Here is a 21,146-nt window from a genome sequence, read left to right as displayed (position 1 = left end):
TTCATAGTTAAAGATCAGAAAATATATTATAAATTGTCGATGACTAAAACATCCTTGATATTTCAACTTTCAATTATATCCATTGTGATTACATAATTTAAAATGCTAAAACTATCCAAACATATGCCCTCAAAAATATTATTCATAAATTTATTCACAACTCGTAATTGTTTTTTTTTATTATATAGCTAAACTTGTCTGAGAACATTTGAACATTTGACAGTAGATTGTCTATGAATTGTTTAATAATTACTAACCACGATACCATTTTTTTTTATTTTAACTAAAAATACTCAAAATTTTAAAGTATCGAGAGTTTTTTTTCGCAAATTGCTTAAATAGTAGAGGTTTTTAATGCCTTAAAACTATATAAGATTATAAAAAGTTATGTGAGATTATTCTCTCAGTGATAGTCAATAGACGTTCATCTTCTACACTATAGATGAATATATTTCTATCATTATTCAATATGATATTATTGTAATATCACTTATAAAGTTTGGCAAATGTTAGTTTCAAACTGAAGTCTTAGTTTAATAGGAATATTATGTTAATCGAAATGCACGTAGAAGTGAATATTTATAATGTTTTCAAAATTTTCCAACGTTATTGAATTCTATGAAGTTTTAGTGACAGATCGAAATAATTGTCATTGCATCAAAGCGCACCTATGAGGGAGTATGTACTTACGGTATTATTCGTAACTGTGAGGTGAAAAAACAATAGATATTTCTTGTGGAAGATATGCTCTCAGAAGTGATAAGGTTACATATCCTTATAAATAATTTCTCGAAATTTGGAACATTCAACTACTGTCACAAGTGGATAAGAAAAAGGTAGGATTCTTAACTTTTCGTCAATTTTATTGGCATCATTTAGCATTTTGAAATTTTTTTTGACGTTGTGATCGTTCGTAAAAATGTGATTTCAAAGTTTTTATTTTAATAACCATTTCTATTGTTTCTTGTTTTGGATCATTCTAAAAATGTTATTACCACTTTAAGAAATGAAAATATCTGATTACAATATTGAGATAGAATTAAGTATAAACCAGATAAATGCATGTTAAAAAAATAGTTTTCATTATAATGTTTTTTGTCATGTATTTTTTTCTGTGAAATGTGTTACACATTTTCTCCCCTCACTGACATTAACTTCCAATATTCGTTTCATGGTAATTATTGGATTCCCAATACATTTATACAAATATCCACACGAACCCTCTCGATCTCCCATACGTATATTATTTATTTCAGCATAATCTACATTAATAATCTTTTATAATATATATTCAACATTTAATCAATAGCCTTTAGATATAAGAGCTTTTCAAAATATCTAAAAAAAAAAAAAACTTTCATACATTCCAGTAAATTCCCTTCATTTCATATATTCATGTTTAAATGTTTTAAATATATCTTAAGAAATTCTTAAAAATTAGATATTCATTATTCGTTAATTCATGCATAAAACATTCTAACAAAAGCATGAATAATCATAATTTCAGGCATTGAAATATATTATTATATTTTTTTTAAGAATGTTAAATAATAACAATAATAAAATTCTGCTTTTCTTACCAAGGGGGAAAAAGACCTAAAATTGTCTAGAATATTTATTTTTGATCATAACCAAAGCATTATATACTGATGATAAACTCAAATTTAGAATTTTAAAATAATTTTCATTACTATTTTTTTTGCTTCTTCTAATGATGATGTAACATTTTGCGATGAAATACAGTATTAATATATACTCTGCCTGGCCAAAAAAATTTAATATATTGTCTTCATGAGCAAGTGTTATGGTCTGAGTTTATTCTTGTTTTTTTTCTAGACTAGGTTCGGCATTAAAACTAAGTCAACTGAGTATTTCAGCACGATTAATGACCATATTTACCATCAATAGGCGTTTTCTTCTTTGAAAGTGGTGGCAAATTTTAGAATCACGATGGTAAATTACAATTTTGTCTCAAACCGTTACAAATTGGTTGAAAAAACCACGAGTCGTCATTAGAATACTCTGATGGTGAACTATTTGGTTCTGACTTATATCCAAATTAGAGCCTATATGGAACTTGATACATAGGATTCTGACCAGTCCTTCGAGTATTTTTAGATCCATCTAGGATCTTGGGTACACATGTTCGTTAAAAATTGGTGTTCAGATACTTCATGGCCTGATAAAATTAATGTTATGACAGTTCGTGCCAATGTCAATTCATCCATGCCAAAGGTAATCCAACAAAATATTTTTCTTGGCTTTTGCAAGATTATAAAGGGTATTATCGTTCAGTTACATGATGACTGTTAAATGCTCGATTTTTTTTTCCAAGCTGATAATTTTTTTTCGTAGTTAACGACACGTAATGGAAGCCATAGAAATGAACTTTTTATACGGACGCCCTGTGCTCAAAAACCCAGTTACAAAGTTGCTGCCTTGTCTCTTCTGATGCCGACAAAAAAAAATTCCACGTTTCTAACTGCAATAATTGCAAACATATGAGAATTCGAAAAATAGAGAAAATTTAGGAAAAAACATTAAATACGGGAGAAAACCATTTCACCCACATTTAATGAAGTTTTTCCCCAACTTTCTTTTGTTTTTTGAATTCAAATATTTTTGCAAATATTGCACTCAGAAACTTGTAATTTTTTTCGGAGTTAAGAGAGACAGGGCAATAACTTTTTAATTGGGTGTGTGGACACACGCGGGGACAATATGAAAAGTTAGTTTTTTCTTTTAATGACTATACAACCCCTTGCAACATGAATGTCATATCTGAGTAATACACGTGAATCGGATACGTTTTCTAATTGGAAGTATGCCTCTACGATTAACGGTACGCCAGTGAAATGTCATACGCCCTGTTACCTATGCACCCTGTATATGCTTCTATGTGGGACTCAAACTATAATAAGAAAAAATTTCGATTGCAAACTTCAAGGTAAAAAAAAAAGCAAACAAAACATTTTAACAAATTAGCGCAATCACACAGCCACACACTCTTTGCAACAAGCAAAGCTGTTGTCGTTAAATGTGGCATCTACCAGTAATTCCAAAATATCAAATGGAAAATGTATGACCTCACCTTATATGCAAAGGCGATTCTGAATTCTTTTATGCTACGCTACACATTTAACCCTTTCAGACCTGGTGCTATAAATGTGTAGGTTGCCTTTTTCTCTCTGTAGAATTTTTTTTAACCTCAGGGAGTTAAGCCGTGACTTAAAGGATTGTGTAAGTTTTGAGTTAGAATTTGGTAAATATGAACTTTGGGAGCTTTCATCAGAGGACAGCACTTAAAGTTGAACTTGCAGACGGGGGAAGGGGTTTTAAGATAGCTTCCAGGGGAAAGTAGCTCCAGAAAAAGTGTGTTTTATTACATAAAATTCGGCAGTGAAATTCTTGAAAAAATTGTATGTGAAGATGAGTATACCCTGCATCATCTTGGATGAGAAAATTCGAACGAAGTGAATTATTTCTTCACAAAAAGGTAAATAAAAAAGTTGAAAATTGGAAATAAAAATGAAGATATGCTAACATATATGTTTTCAATGAATTTTTTTTGTATGAAAAATTCAAAAAACATTTGAAAATTCCAAAAAATGAATGCTCGGTTCTGAAAGGGATAAAGGTTAACTTACATAAATTTAAAAAAAAAAAAAAAAGCATAAATATGACTGAAATACAAATATTCTCATTCGCCATTAACACTTACTAACATTAAACACTTCTTTAAAAATTACACACTACAATTTCTGGACCGGTTAACAAACATAAAAAACCAGTCTATTTTTGTTTCGATATCATATGGCAGAAACATAAAACTATCTGATAACAAAAAGAGCAAACAAAATCTTCAGAAAAGGAAGAAGTCTTTTGAAAAATGCCCTTTTTTTATGGTGTTTTTTTTCTTTCAACACGTAAGTAACGTTGACCTGATATTAATCTTTGTCATATCGGCATCTTTCGTGAGAATATAAAAGAATAATAAAAGAACAGCGTCGGAACTTGACACTGGATGCGATACTCAAAAGGCGAAAAGAAGGATAGAGTTTCAGAGCCTGCCATCTAAGAAATCGAAAAAAAAAAAAGGAAAACCATTTTCGTGAGCATCTTACAAGAAGACGGTGTCCAGATCCATTTCTGAACGTCCTTGCTCCTGACATATACATGGGAGGTTGAGACATGAGCTTGAGGATTCCTCTCTCTCTATGTATACTTATTTATTTTCACTCTCGGCTTTTCCACTCACAGTTTCATGTTCCTCTATTGGAAATGTTTACTCTTTCGAAAGATGTTGAACGTGTATATATTATGGGAATAATAGAAGAGGCCTCTTATATACTATGTACAGGAAGCGAATTAGGGATCCATATCTCACTTGCTTTTTCTCCTGCTTAACCTCGCTTTGATGTCGAATGAATAAAAACGATATTTCACGTTTGCTCTTTCCATTCTGATCCCAATTTTGTTTATATGTAGCTATTTTTTTTCCATTCAGTATTGAATACAGGGTGTTTCAGAAGTCCTGATCTGTTTCGAAAAAAGAAATTTAAAAATGATTTTGAAGATAGAGACAAATGGCTTATGGTATCTGAAAAAGAAAAGTTTTAACTAAGAAATTATTATATTGGGCTTCTTGGCCATGTATGTGCCATGCTTATTCAAATATACACTGGACCATAGAAGGTTAACGTCATAAATTGTTTTTTGTTTGATTTTGTCACTTCTTATGACTGACGCATCCTCTTTTTTTTCTCTGCTGTTTACATCGTTACCAATAGGCTAAAGCCTATGCCGAATGCATTCGTATTCTCGTGTGAAAATTTAACGAAATATACAATGCCAAAATAAGATTTTTTTTTATAATAATATGATCATCACGTATTCCTAACAGATCTTTACGATCTGTCCAGGGAATTTGTTAGTGTGGTAGTAAACATCCATGCCCGAACCGGGATTCGAACCCAGACCCGCACAGTCAGAAGCTAGCTCCCTAACCACTGATCTGCCAGGCGGCAATTGATTACTTTATTACTTACTTCGATGTGCAAAATATCGAAAAATCAATTAAAAGTGTTCCTGTGATAATTTTTTACCATCGACTCCGGAAGAACACTCACTGTATTCAGTTGAGTTAATGTGTTTATTCACTCGCGACGTTGGAAAAAAAAAACATATCATTTTACCCCATAATTTCAATTTGAAATGTGGCTCTATTTTATTGGGTATTTCTTCAAATATTACTGCTGTAGCTCCCTGTAAATGAGCCACTGGGGTTTCAAAGCCGCAATGCGAAAATTTACCGAAAGAAATAACAAAGTTTGTGTGGAAACACTGCGGCTTCTTCTAAGTTGCTAGCTACTTCCATCCGAGAACTAGAAAAACACTATCATTGAAATAAAGTTAAAATTTGTGCATCAGACTTACCGTTCAAGTTTCGATAATTTTGTATTACGCATCTCATAAGTCATTATTCTTGAGAGAAAATGTTATTTTTTAACTGGATTATAAAAGAATTTATATTTAAAAAACCTCACAAGAATTAAATAGAATCCTTTAACTTCAGAACGTCAGGAAAAAATTTTAAACCGTTGGGCCACGGCTCTGAATTTGCCACAAGAGCTGTAAATTAACAACTTTAGGCACAAGAGCAAACTGGAACCTCTACAACAAACTACATAAGAACTAGCCTTTTGACCTAGAAACAACCGGAGTGATCTGGTATTGCAAAATACATGATACAGCTGTAAATGTGAATTTATTTTGTGTTTTGGATTAAAACAAGCATCATAACAACTAGGGTTTCCTGTTTCAAAATATCGTCATATAGGGGTTTTAGGAGAGACGCCCCCTCCCTTCCGGGGTTTTGAATTCATATTCATGATGGGTTTTATTCATTGATTTCAAAATTTTAGAATGGAAGTTCTCACCGACAACCGAGTGACACATTCTCAGGGATTCCGATGAAGCAAAACAATGAAAGGTTAATAGGGATGCTCGATGTGTGATATATAAGGGATTGAATAAATCATGCGGAGAAAGGCACTGGCATTGCTTTGTATGTTCATGAATTATTGAGAGGGGGCACGCTTCATAGAAGTCCTTGAGGATTCAAATGGCCTCAATCCTTAGGGTTCCATCAACTATTGTTCATTGTGTTTTTTTTTAATTTTACATTCATATTTTTGTCTTGTTTATGTTGTATTTGTATTTGTATGCGCCTTTTTTAATGTTTTTATTCATGCCGTATTTTTTTTATTCCTTAATTATCATGTAAGTTTACAATCACCTGTACAGGCATCATAGCCTCTGGATCACAAACATTTTTTACATAAAATAGTTTTAAATCTTTCTGTGTGAAAATGAATAAATTAGATTTGATTGGAAATATCTACGACATCAGTGTGACATTTTACGTTGTATTATGTAGATCCTGAGCACTGAAGATCAACAGTTATGAATATTCCATTAATATGTAAAAAATTGCTGTAATAAAAATATGGCATCAGCATAAATGTGAAATAATTCAAAATTATAAAAGCAAATAATAATTTTTTTTACTAATAATGTGTCGTTTGTCAAAGAAAAACATAGAAATAATATTTTTTAGAAGCTGGTTTCTTTCCCGAGACAATAATAAAATCCATCCATCAGTAAAAATTCGTAAAAAAACAATATCTTAAAACTGAAACAAATTTTTTAGGAAGATAATTACGCATATTTATAATATAATGCTAAAAAAACAAGAAATCCGTTAAAAGGAATTTATATTGGCATTTTCATTTGAGGAATTCAGGTTTTTATCATGTTTCTAACAACAAATACAAATACAACGCCACAACAGGCAAAATGCCCAACGAGGTGGCTGAGAAAAAGATGCCCATAAAAATATGGATATCATATATTTCAAAAATATAGCAACCCAATTAAAAATGCAATTAATACAAATTGTAAACAATATATACACATGATAAAATATTATACAATGCCCATAAAGAATACTTATGGTTGTCTTATTCTAAGTATGGATAGCTTCTCGATTTATCCCAACATGTTGATCGGATGAACCATTTACATAGAAATTCTATCATCATATAATTTTTAGTAGTTTTCTTATATTCAAGTTTTCGTTTCATAACGGATTTTAGATTTGATATTACGAAAGAAAATTTTTTTTTTGTTCAAAACGGATAAACACAGTTGTTTTTTATTCTCAAAATTGTTTCGTCTAAGCAAACGCCGTACGTACGATGCGTTCGTTAACGATACATTTCCACCCTCTGCTAACAGCGTTTCCATATCCATCACAATTCGTTCTAAAGACGGTATTATTACCATATTTTCAAACAAATCAATTGATACCTGGAATCTGATGACAGGCTATGGATCGACTTTCTTTCATACGTGATCATTGCGATGGCCTACGGCTGACCTTTCTATTTATTTGCATACGACACCACTGTAAGATTACACTAATAATGTGCTCTAGACAGACAGACGTTGAATTTCAAGAGTATAGCCATAACGTATCGCAGACTTCTGACTGTGATTTGACTCGATACTTATGCTTCCGTGCTGAAAAGCAACCCGATCTTCGAAGATACATCGATAATGTTTCGCAGTTAGAAATGAATCGGGAGGATCCAAGTTTGAACTCCGTTGGCGGCCTGGTGGTAATCGGCTAAAGTTTTCAGTGAATGTTGAGTGTTTTAAGCGTGTGAAATTAAGCAACACATAGGTTGCTTCATGTCAATGGGTTGAAGAGCAAGCTATAATAATATATCGGGTGAATAGGCTCTCTAAGTGTTTCTGCTCAAATTTCGTATTATATTGTTTCTTAACTGTTGTAATTTTTCTCATTTGTTGTTGTTTCAATATTTTTCTTTCTTGTGAGCAACGGTATTTAATGGTTTTTGCAGCCTTCCAACGAGTGAATGCGAGTCAGTCTAGCATTTGAAAATGTCTTTCCCCCGAGAGCAGACAGAATTTCGACATGAATATTTAAGCATTTGCCATCTTCATGGCACCAGCAAGAACACGAAACAATCACAATTCTGACAACATAAATACGTTAGGACCACACATTCCATTACCCACTGGATTCATTAGAAATTCTCTCAGGAATACGTACGAAGTGTATGAAACGCTTTTCGCCGTACCTGCACCAAGGCGAACTTGTAGCGTACGTCTGAAACATGTATTTTACGTTGAACACCATAGAGAGCTTAGATATCATTCCACTGCTGGGGGCTGTGAACCTTTTGGGTCCCACGGACTCCTTGTGAAAATCAAATGTTGGCCACGGACCTCTTATGCCAATAAAATTAATAACCACGGACTCCATAATATTATTCAGTATTTAACAATGTGAAGAACAAAAATTAATTATTTTCTCATTCAACATCACGAATCTGAAATTTCTCAAAGGGCCCCACTGGTCTGCGGACTCGTCGTTAAGAACCCCTGTTATAAGACCAATGTACCATCCTCGAGAGATAAATTGGAATTTTCAATAACTTGCGGCACTTTTGCGAGATTCTGAGACATCCTGCTGATTCTCATACATACTACAGCATGAAATACTGTCTCCTCGATGCATTCCATAATATTGAACTTGAAGAATAGTGTTTGATCTTGAAAAAACATTGTTTAATGGCTATGAAATTTCCGGAGTTTGTCATTCTTCATTCGTTACCACGTAAGCCATGAACACGTTTTGGAAACTACTACTTAATATATTTTTTCTGTAATTTCATATCGAACATAAGTTGAGGAGACTAGTACCTTGAAATTCTTTTTGGGAATCCTCTCTATTGGGGAAGCATTGATCGCTCTGCAGTTATATCTTACTCATGATGATAAATAGATATGTGTTTTTCAGCCGCTTATCCGTAAGAATTTCGTGCCGGTTCGCGAAACATTTCGCGAAATTCTTGAGAAGCAGCTACATGATTGGGTAGCTGCGTTATTCAGGGGTGAGAAGGGTGCTCTTTTGAAATTTCTATTCATGTAAAGAAAAAAAAATTCAGCCGTGCTAGTAATAAAAACCAAACAAAGAAATTGAATGGAAAAATTTCGGGGGTATGATCGAAGTGTTCGACATTTTCAACCGGATGGACCATGAATTATTAGTACACCGTCAATAGACTGCTTTTACAATGGACATCAGTGTTGATTGGTAAGGTAATAATAGGGTTGTTAATAGGTTGCCCCCCGGGGGTAGTAAATAAAAGTAGAATTAAGTAGAATTGGCACGTTTAAAAAGAAATACGATAAACATGGTGGGGAAAATCGAGAAGCTTTCCAAACTTAGAATATAAATATTTTTATGGTTATTGTGTAATATTTTGTCATTGTGTGTATAGTTTTTAGTTTTTATAATTGCATTTTTAATCGGGTTGCTGTATTTTAGAAATATATGATATCCATATTTGTTATGGGCACCTTTTTCTCTGCCACCTCGTTGGATATTTTGCCTGTTGTGGCCTTGTATTTATCTTTGTTTATTGTCGTACCGCACACCGATTTGCTCAAAACTTTTACTCGAAGAATTGCAAATAGTTTTTATTTGATAGGTGGAAGCATGGGTTACAGCTCAATTATGTTTCTTACATGTGAAATCGAAATTAGGAGATTAAGAAATTTCCTTTCCTATTATTTTTTCTCTTGTTCGAAAATCATTTTCCACGTTTATGCCAGTCCACAAGTAAAAAAGAACACTGATCCAGATGGTTTAAATTCAAACAAAATTTGAACTTTTGAAAGGTTCAGTTGTGCAGAACTTGTACTGAATACATTTTTTGAGAAAGAAGTTTTTTCCTGATAAATCGATTTCCTTTTTTTTTTATTAGACGAGACACGTGTGCTCAACACTTATCCCATAACGGTTGTCTCCAAAATTCGCTCGAAACTCTGGTTTTTGATGTATTTTGCAATGTTGACCTTGATGAATGGAGTTTGACCATGGAAACATCGTACCCTTTAATGACTATGAAAGCTGACTCTGACTCTTATTTTTAGAATTATTTGTTTCGTTTTATAAATCATATTTTAACAGAAGTTTATTAAACTCATTGGTTTTTCGGAAAATTTCATTAGAAATCACAGTCCCATTACTATGGAATATTCTTTGAAAATATTTTTACTTCTTTATTATTAGACAAAAAAATTCTATCTGAAAATATTTTAATTTCGTTTCAAAGAGAAGAATGCCATAAAAATTCCAAATCATTTCTTGGAAATTAGTAAGACGTTCATTTCTTGGAAAAGATGATTTTCGCATAGTTTAAATACATTCCAATTAGTATATCCGAATTGTGAAAAAAAAGATACCGTTTATCTACATTTTATTTATATAAATTTCACTTTCAAAGAAATTCTGCAATAACCGAAATAAAAGAAATATGTTGTATTCAAATCAAGTCCTTGACTACTTTGACATCCAAAACACCGAAACATAAACTTAATAATCAAAGAATCATCAAAAACTGAATTTTTTTGTCATTCTTCGTCATTTTGAAGGGAATGCGAAAAAGTTAATTTTCAGCATTCAATATTAATCTGAATACGTAAAAAATGTCAGCTTTCGTGATATAAAAAGGCATTCACATACAGTAAAAAAATCATCATTATGTATTGGATGTTCATCAAAATGTAATACTTCCGTGTCTAGTACCCATAACTCTACAAGAGTTCAGAAAGTATTTATTGAAAAATGATAGCATATGTCATAAATAGCATGATTTAATTATTGAAGTACGCCTCTTTCTTACCAGTCCTGTGCAAATACAAATGCAAATACAACGCCACAACAGGCAAAATGCCCAACGAGATGGCTGAGAAGAAGATGCCCATAAAAATATGGATGTCATATATTTACAGTACTGCAGTGTTTCGCAACCTTGTTTTCTTTTCTTACCCCCATGGCGCTCTTTGGACCATATTGTCTTATTGAGGGCTCCCCACTCTCATCCACGAGGGTTAAGTCCTTTCTACTTATTGAATTAAATTTAGCCATAACTAAATTTATATGAACAAAAATTGTATAAATAAGCTCGGTATCTGGAAACCTGGGCCAGGCACGTATCCAGATGATCATCCCTCCCGAGAGCCAAATTATATGGGGTCTGTGTACAATACGGGAGAATCCAACGAACCTCAGGAAGGAAGTTAAAAAAAGTGGCCACTTCCGACTGATAACCTTGGGTAAGTGTTTACCATGGGTACTTCTTCAAAGTTAAAAAGCTCGCGAAGCTCTGTGAGCTTCCTTCTTAAGAGGGACTTCAATGCATAGCCATCTCCACATCATGGGTCTTCGAGCAAAGGTATGTTCTGGAGCCCCCATACTTAGCTGAAAGCAACAGCTTACACATACTGTATGTATACTTACACGCGAAAATCATAGTAAAGATGTTTACAATCATGACCAGATCTTCTCTAAGTTCCGTACATTGCCCCGGGCTATTCCCGAATAGGCTCATAGTTGAGATGGCCCTGATTATATTGACAGCTCTGTTTGATTCTGAACATAATCACATTTTTCCACCCATAATTCACTTGAAAGCTGTATTTTTTTCACACAGCTCTGCTATATTACCGTATTTTTCCCATGTATTATCTGCGGGTTATACGTTAAAAAATATCGGAATTTCTCTCTCTTAATGCGAGTTATATTCCACTGCGTCTTATCTGCAAACACTTTTTTGCAAGAGACTAGAATAGGGATTTTTTTTCTTCAAAATTTAATTTTAAAAATTAATTTCTTTAAAAATATATATGGTGAATAGGTGGCTAAAAAGAACTCAAAATTTTTCATGCAAAACCATGACCAACAACCCCCTCTTCCATTCCTTTGTATACTAACATTGATGGATTAAATTTTCACTTGCGTGTTATACGTCGCTTCAGACAACATATTAAACATATGACATTTTTTTCTCAAAGTAGTGAAATTCGCATTTCGAATAATATGACGCAGCGGATAATACGCAGAAAAATACAGTAATCTTACATAAGTGCATACTTCGTGAAGGCCATGTTTCTCACCCTGTATGCAAAAGCGATGGTAAGCAATGTACATTTGTTTGTACGCGTCAGACGTTACTGGCACTGTCATAGCAAATATTTACTTTCGTATATTATTTACTTTCATATGAAACGGAAATTTGTTTTCGAGCGCCAATTTTGGAAAGAGTTGTAAATACACATTTTCAAGAAAGAAGAAATAATGTAGGTAAGAGCAATCCTCAAAACTAAAACTTACATTATACCGTGGTGGAAAACATACAACGTGATATGCTACTGCAATCTAAGAACAATATCATTTTTTTTAAAAATAACAAAAAAACAATATTTCAAAACAATATACTCTTTTAATTGCTTAACAACATATTAAAATTATACTCGAAGAGGAAACTGGTCTTCGAGATAGAAAAAATATTTCGAATTAATTTCAACATTATGAATTTCAGAAAAATTTTCCGAAAAAACAATGTTTTTAAGCCATATTAAGAATTGATAAAAAAAATTTCATATTCAAAATGAAAATATTAGTTCAAAATAATTGGAATTAATTTTGCATGAGATACAATTTTATAAAGATACAATCAATTTTTTCTATAAAATGTCTCAAATTAAACAGAATAAATATTTATGATTTTTTCCCCATCATTTAATTTCTCTCTTTAAGGAAAAAAGAAAATGTCTTCTATTTTATGCTTCTATTAAATTTATTCATTTTTTTCCATGGTCCTATTATTATATTATACTTCGCCTTTTTTTTATGGAGAAAATATTTTCCAGTTAATGACATTCTTTTACGTCGGATAAACAGGAAAAAAAACGAGACTCTCCTTTTATAAGAAACTCTAGTCAAATTAACACATCTTAATGAGATTCCTCGGTACCTTACACACACTCGTGTATTTTTTTTACCGAAAAAGAAGTATTTCCACACACACCCATTCAATTTCAATTCCATGATGTAATTTTACATTTACTTTTAAACCCTGGAAGACTTTTCTATTCAATAATTATACTTTCTTAGTAAAATGTTGTATTAAACGGAATAGTTTGGAAATGGACTATGATGTTGCTAACAAGAAATTTATTCCAATTAATTTAGATTTAATTATTGGTATAAGGTATTTGCCGAAACCAAGTAATTAAGGAATTCAAAGTCACCGTATAGATCAAGTTAATCTTGATATTACGTGCTATCTACTTGATATGCATTACGGTATATAATGGGAATGTGATATACATTAGTCGAATATGTGATACACTAAGGATTAAATCGCTAGATGTCAGTAATAAACTCGACATCTAAATCACGAACAGTGCCAGAAGCTCTTCAACGGTCTCATCGGGGGATTACTATTATAATCATTTCAAATCGGATTATGAATGATATCCGTGTATGAAATTTCCATCTCGACATATTTCATCTGAAGTTCGGTAATGATTTTACTTAGAACAAGAAAAAATTTTGTGAAGTAAAATGATAAAACACAATATTTTAATACCGTAATACAGTGCATGATATTTCTCTGTATCCACTACAGACACTATGAATTCATTACGTTGAATGTTATGTGCAGTTAGTTCAATCTAAACTTGTTTTTTTTGTATGAATGTTTTGAAAATATTTTGTCAATATCCAGTAAGAAAATAGAATATAACGTGAAATTATGAGAATCATATTTTCGTATAATCCTCTGATTATACGTTAAAAACATCAGAATTTCGTAGCGATGTGCGGATTTTTTTTTTTTTTTTTTTTTTTTTTTGCTGAGATTTTGGAACAGAAATATACATTTTCAAATGTTATAGATGGCGTATAGATGTTTTCTACAAAAACAACTCCTTATATCCCTTATGATTTATTTCATTATTGATGAATGAAGTCATGCGATTCCCTCATCATTACACATGCGAATTATCTACGGGAAGATATGGCGAATGTGATAAAAGAATACATTATTTATTTATCTAATTATGAAAGAATATTAATAAATTTTATACACAAATATGACAAAAGAAAAAAAAAGGCCTAAAAGTGTGTGTGTGTGTGTGTGTGTGTGCGAAAAATTAATTATGCTGGTAAATACTAATTAAATTAAGATTAACTAAAAAACACAATGAACAGATAAATTATAAATACATAATGAACATGCAAAGCGTCATCAATAAGACAAACTGATGACTCAATGCAAAATCATTGCAATATTAAGGGACATGTGGAGAAAATGCTTTTGTTATTTATCGCAGAATTTTTCATATTTTGATTCAATTTTTTTTCATCAAATTTTTCTTTAATATTTTCAATTTTATCAATCATCAATTTTCTACTCAATATTTGTAATTTTTTTAGCCAATTTTTTATTCAATATTTTTGAATTTTTGAGTCATCAGTTTATCTTATTGATGACAATATTAGAACTTTTGTCATCAAAGACGCTAAGCACCCCCGGGAATGGCCCTCAGAGGCAGGCCCGTCATTTAGGGGGGCACCCCCGGCTTTTTAAAATACACTAAAAATGGTGTATATATATATACATACATTCAGTACATGTGCTTTGACACCCCCCCCCCCCGCCGGAAAAAGTTGAAATGACGACCCTGCTCAGAGGCCCAATGTTCAGGGGAATAGAGCTTTCTTAAAATTTTGTTTCACAAGTAAAACTGATTTGGTGCAGACAAGGAGCAAGCCATTCAAAAATAAAAGAAGAAGAGTATGCACACCCGTAGAAAATTACATTCATTACGCATTCGCCATTTTACAGTTCATTTTTGTTTCCCTTCAAGATAGGAGACAGCACCTCTATAATCAAACAAGCACAAAAGATGGGGTTGCGACCCGTCCTCCTTTTTGATGTAATTTCAAGCGTCTTCCTACGTTTCAGAAAATTCGCCCTTTTGTCCTTCTTTTCAGGTCCCCGGAGTTATTTTTCTTTTTTATCTGGGGAAAAATTTTCCCCCACTTTGGAACATCTAGTTCTTCATTGATATGAGTGTTTTTTGTGTTTTTTTCCCATGCGCATTCTTCAATAGCCCCGAAATTCACAGAAATTTTTCTGTTTCTGTTTTTTTTAGCAGTTCTGTTTTAGAGTTTGGAAAAATATCGTTGTGGCCAGTTTTATTGCTCGGAATAGTGGTGCCATCTGTTGTGAAAATAGGGATAGGTGACGTCACTGAGGTTCCGCGCAGGCGTCCTCCTTTCTCAGTTTTCAAACCTGGTAACCCTAACAAAAAATCAACAACGGACACGTTATGGTTCACAAAAACTCTTTGGCATCACCGTGTAAGGTTGTGAATCCTTATGAATAACGATCGGAAGGTGAACGGCTGGAATAATCTGATGCTGTTAATAATATGGAACTGATTCCGGAATATGTTCAATGGAATAATTCGTAAACACAGAAAATAACTAAATTATAGAATTATTTATTTATTACAGAAAATAAATAAATTGGTGGGTGCAGAAACGTGTTATGTGGATGTATAAGCGTGGCCCTATATTTATATTACGAGTGTTAGGGTTGTTTCGTGTTACATGGGGTGCTGCCATCTGTCTTTCATTGAAAAGAAGATGGGAAATGCCTAAATTTTCGTGTTATGTAAGTATCGTGTTGAAGAGTTGCATGCTTTCTGCGGAGATAATTTCTGAAATTGAAGACCAATACCCTCAAAGTTGTAAATTACCGCAGAAAACCTACTTTAGCTGACTACCGCTGTGTCCCCAACGGGGGTGTCACCTGTATCCTCACGAGGAGAGTCTGGCACGATGCCCACAGGACCACACAGTAACTCAACAACATACTTAAATACCAATCTGCAAGCGACAAACGGCTTAATACTTCAAGTAAAACTGCTGTCGTGGACCCTCTCGACTATTTTGAGGTATATGTGTGTTACGGTAAATGTGATAAGTTCGGTTTATATGCATAATCCCAAGACATTTTTGTAAGTTTGATGAGTTTCCCTAAATTAATCACTTTTACCGGCGATTAAGCGTCGTTGGTAAATTCGATAAATTTCTCTAAATTAATCACTTTTGCAGGTTAGGTATGCATCGTCGTCTCATATATGGCGGTGATAATGCGTAGTACCCCAAGCGTCGTTGGTAAATTCGATAAATTTCTCTAAATTAATCACTTTTGCAGGTTAGGTATGCATCGTCGTCTCATATATGGCGGTGATAATGCGTAGTACCCCAAGCGTCGTTGGTAAATTTAATAAGTACTGAAAAAATTATTACTTTTACCGGCGATTATGCATAATAATCAAGAATTGCGTAATTGGTAGGCATGGTGAATCGTACTATATGATATACTATACATCATAATTCATATATGTGTTGTATCATTATAATGAGGTTATAATATATCATAAATAATATCATGATATCATATCAGGGTCCGACTATACTCATCACACTTTTTCATGTTTATCAAACGCACCAATTTCCCTAGGGTATTATGCATAATCACAAATGAAGGCGATAAATTTCAAATATTTATCAAATTTACCAATGACACTCGAATATTATTCATATTCGCCGGTAAAAATGATAAATTCATCAAACTTACCAAGAAGATTGGTATGTCTGCATAATAACCGGTTACTGCGTATAATAACCAATTTATCACATTTACCGTAACTTATATCCCTCATGATGTAAATGCATGAATCAATAATATCAATCATTGGGCACCATTTTCCCGTATCATTTCAATCTTGCTCACCGACAAGCCATCCAACTGTGGTCAGCGCCAAGACAAGTTTCGTTTGGCCGTGTAAAGCCAACTGCTGCACAGAAGATAACCAACCTCATTGCGAACTTGTCGCTCAAGTTTTGATTGATACCAAAGAAGGCGGGATTCGCGTTCCGTCGGAGCACGGAGCGTCGTGATGTATCTGCTGTCACAACCTCACATAAATCTGACTTGGCGAATTACATGCTTAGTGGGACACTCACACAGTCACACACACTCCGACAAACACTAAATAACGTTTCCGACGGTACTTTACAAGATTGTATCAATACTTCCGCGAAGATGAACGGCCGAATTGCGGAGGAAAAGTTACCAGAGGTATTGCTGGTACAGCCCTTGTTATTTTCCTTCTATTTAAGAACAGCTTAAACATTCACTATACATAATTTTAACTTTTTTTAAAAAGCACCAAAGGTGTGTAAATTTCTTCTTCAACACAATTAACATTAAACTCGGTTATAAAGACCTCGGTTGTAACGACACCTAAAACGTCAAAAACTGGCGATTTCGACTGATCCTAATAGAGATAATTGATAATTATTCACTATACTAGGTGCATAGTTGATTCCTCCAACCGCAAATTACTGTCGAACCGTTCATCCTAGAGGCATGCTTATCCAACATATATACAAGTATTATCCAAATAACGTATGGACCTTAGATTTGTCATTCATGTTTCAAGGGGGTTGTATACAAATACAAGGGCAACAACAGGCAAATTGCTCACTAGTTTGTTATCAAATATGGTATAGTTATTAAAATGGTGGTCGAGTGGTTATAGTGCCGGACTCGTGATGCGAGGATCCGGGTTCGAACCCCACAGTGGTGGTCGGCTGAAGTTGGTTTTCTGTGGTTCCCAATTTCAAGGCGCAAATGCGAGCCGATCTCCCCGTTAAAAAGTCTCGCCATAGAGAGCAACAGTCCTACAACGGTAAATCATTCAACCATAACACTTCACTCATAGTTAGAAAAACTGGGGGCAGATGACAGCACTACACATAACAAGCATTACACATAAACAAACTTTACGTCAGGTTGCACTACACGTACACGCACATTCCCGCATGTACCGATTCGTTGGGGGTTCCGCGGGGGGATGGGGGTGCACGTGTGGTGTAGCAGTAGTAGGTAGGGCCTCCAAAAAATGGCTCGGGGATCCATGATGTTCTTAAGTCAGCCACCTCGTTGGGCAATTTGCCTGTTGTGGTGTCGTATTTGTATTTGTATTTGTATAAAATTAAATGAAAAATAACTTTTTAAATATGAAAACCCTGTGCTCAAACACCCAATGGGAAAGTTGTTGCCATGTCGTTACTGCGGCGAACAAAAAAAAATTCCACATTTGTATATGCAATATTTGCTGAGATATTTTAAGTCAAAAAATTGAGAAAAATTTCGAGAAGAAAACATAGACTAACTCAAAATGCTTATTTCCCCTCATTAATACAGTTTTGCCCAATTTTCCTCCTTTTTTTTTTAATTCGAATATCTAGGCAAATTTTGCACTTACAAACGCGAAATTTCTTCTGTTGACCTCAGAAAACAAAGGGAACAACTTTCTTATTGGGTGTTTGAGCACAAGGTGTCCATATAAAAAGTTATTTTAAAAACTACATTCCCTTGCAATATGAATTCTTTTCCGAGTTCTCCACGTTATTTGAACATTTTTTCTAATTGGAAATCAGCTTCTGAGATCAATGGTTCACCAGTAATTTGTGGTTATAAGAGTAAGCTATGAAAACCCTTATAAACACTTATAACATCTTTAAAATGTTCTATCTCGGAATTATAACGACTCTTTTTCGACGCTTTTGCTTTCATTTTCGTGGTATTTTCCAAAGAAATGTAGTGGATTCACGAAAAGAAATGAATGTGTTATATTTACAGTGTGTTATTTTTTAGGAAGAGCCTTATATTTTCGAGTGTTAAGTCTTCTTCATTTTGTTAATGTTTCAGGGAATTAAAATTTTCCAAAAAAAAGTTATAATACATTTTTCTTTACTTAAAAATGTCAATAAGCAGTTTTTCAGGTTTCAGAGATTATTTTATTTAAAAATTCAAAAATGACCTTATTTTGGGCAGAAATATTTTTTTCCAAAGGGTTCCAAGTAAAGTTAACAACCGGAATTCAATAAAAATGGGTGTGACAGGCGAGAGAAAGCGATGGCGCATAGTCACCTCCCCCAGGAGGTAGCTATCAGTGAAAAAATTTCGCTGTCCTTTCTTCCTTGTCATCACAATTTTTTTTTTAAACCACAAATCGAAAGCTCAGATATGAGACTACCTTTAGCAAAATACCCAGCAGCCTAGGCAAAGCATAAGGGAAGATATCAAGTAAAAGCCTCAAAAAGTGGCACAAAGTCATCCCAGTTTACAGTACTTTAACACGAGCTTTTAGGATTTCAACTGATGGTTATATTTTTTTATTAAATTTAAGCAGCACATGCAACTTCAAAAATCACCAAAACGTTTACCAATATTTTGTGCCATAAATGTTTTTAAATAATTTTAATTTTTAAAAAAAATCCTTCGTGTTAAAATATGTAACACGTAGGCAATTAAAGTTGCTATATCTCCTTTATCTCCGAAGGAAACGGATGGATAGACGTATGTGGGTACATCCTATTGATGAACAGGGACCATCGTATGGTGTTTTAAGGGTATTTATAGCAAATAATTGAAAAAATTCCATGCAAAATCATCTTTAAAAGCAGCAAATGATCCGGACGAATTTCATCCTGACCCGCGTCGCGTGTATAGCTTCTTATAACCTAATGTACAAAACCTGTATGTGCGGATGCGAAGCCCGCACTTGAGTTTTGACACATGCGGACGCCATCCAGATCCGCACGAACACTTCCAAGTTGAGGGCGCATTCCGCATCGTCTGAAAATCTCCGTATGTACCAATAGTTAAAACTTCTTCCGGACCCGCGTCCGCATTCGCTCCGTGTGAAAGGGCCCTGATAATTTGCCGACAATTAGCCTGCATTTTTATGAGTCCAATTTCCTGTATTTTTCTCCCTAAAAATATGGTCATTCTAATCACAATGAAATAACAACTTGGTGGACAGTATTTGGTTGCATCTGATTGTATTTGTCACGCTTCAAAATACTTGAAAACGTCAACGTCGGTTGTAACAACACCTTGGTTTTTACACCGAAATTTCGTGGAATCTCTCCGATGTCGTTATAACCGAATCTGACTCTGACCGTATTCGAAAATTTATTAATTAAAATCTAAAAATTGTGTTCGCAATAGGCATTTTTTACATCGAATTTTGTTGTCTTGAAGCTAGAATTTCAAATTTCCCATCATTTCACTGCTTTATATATGTTTTTCTTTCTTTTTTAATTTTCTGCCATCGACTTCTGAAAAATAAATGTCAAAGATTTGAAGAAAAACAACTTTTTTACAGATAACACATATGTTTATTCAACTACGGATCAATGAATGTAGTGACCTATCGGACGATATCAATATGAAAAACCTAATACTTTCTTTATAATCCTTTTCAAACGAGCAAATTTTTCCAAAAATGATGCAAAAATGGTTCAAAAATCTCAATAAAAATTAATTTTAAGGAATTAATTCAAAAAATATGTATATCCCTTCATACAAATGCAGCAACTTAACCGTGCAGGCACAAAGTAAGCATGCCTGTGAAGAATTTCTAATGAACTGATTCATGCCGGAACGTGCTGTGAGAGTATGTAAATCCCTAACGTTTTTATGTTGTTGCAGTTATGCTTGTTTCGTGTCATATTGGTGCTGCCATCTAAACTCTATATTTTGAAGTGACAATTACAAATGTCGGAATTTTCCTGTTACATAGCATAAGTATCGTGCAGAAGGTGTAGCTGCTTTCTGCGAAGAGAAATTTTCAAATGTGATACCGGTTCTCATTCGCACAATCCTACAACTTAATTTTTTTTATACACGATAATTTACGCTAGAATTTGCATTCATGTACGAATTTTATTTTTCCCAGGGAAAAAAGGATTACTATATACCAGTATTAAGTATGTAAAGATGAGCATTGACACTAACAGACAATTTTCTTTTGAATACACGCAAAATTCATTCATGTAGAATGCGTAGCAAAAAGAAATTAATTTATAATAGAACTCACTTGCGTGGATTTGGTGATCTAAAAATTACTTGCCGTTTATTCCCCCCATACAACATTTCAACGCCTCATCACCCTCCTTGGTGGTTGATTTTCAGGAATCCCCCAGTCTCGGGGGTATCTACATCATAAAATACTGGCCAAATTTCATATTTATAGCTTCAGCGGTTTCGGCTCTGTCATGATTACCCCATATAAACTTTGGACCACTTTATAACCCTCCTTAGAGGTTG

At 33.6% G+C, this 21,146-nt stretch overlaps 1 protein-coding gene across 1 annotated transcript in view; it reads left to right on the top strand.

The window, feature by feature from the left end:
* The first annotated feature begins 749 nt into the window (after window positions 1-749).
* The window catches only part of Cngl (Cyclic nucleotide-gated ion channel-like), a 149,206-nt gene continuing 128,809 nt past the window's right edge, over window positions 750-21,146 (top strand). The window contains exon 1 of the mRNA XM_089244422.1: window positions 750-836. The gene's annotated coding sequence lies outside the window, so the exon portion shown is untranslated. The remainder of the gene's footprint in view (window positions 837-21,146) is intronic.

The sequence above is a fragment of the Pholcus phalangioides genome, unplaced genomic scaffold (assembly GCF_987345545.1).
Source record: "Pholcus phalangioides strain wild (caught in Gottingen) unplaced genomic scaffold, Ppha-v1.0 ptg000001l_1, whole genome shotgun sequence".
Taxonomy (NCBI): domain Eukaryota; kingdom Metazoa; phylum Arthropoda; class Arachnida; order Araneae; family Pholcidae; genus Pholcus; species Pholcus phalangioides.
This window is presented reverse-complemented; position numbering and strand designations above follow the sequence as displayed.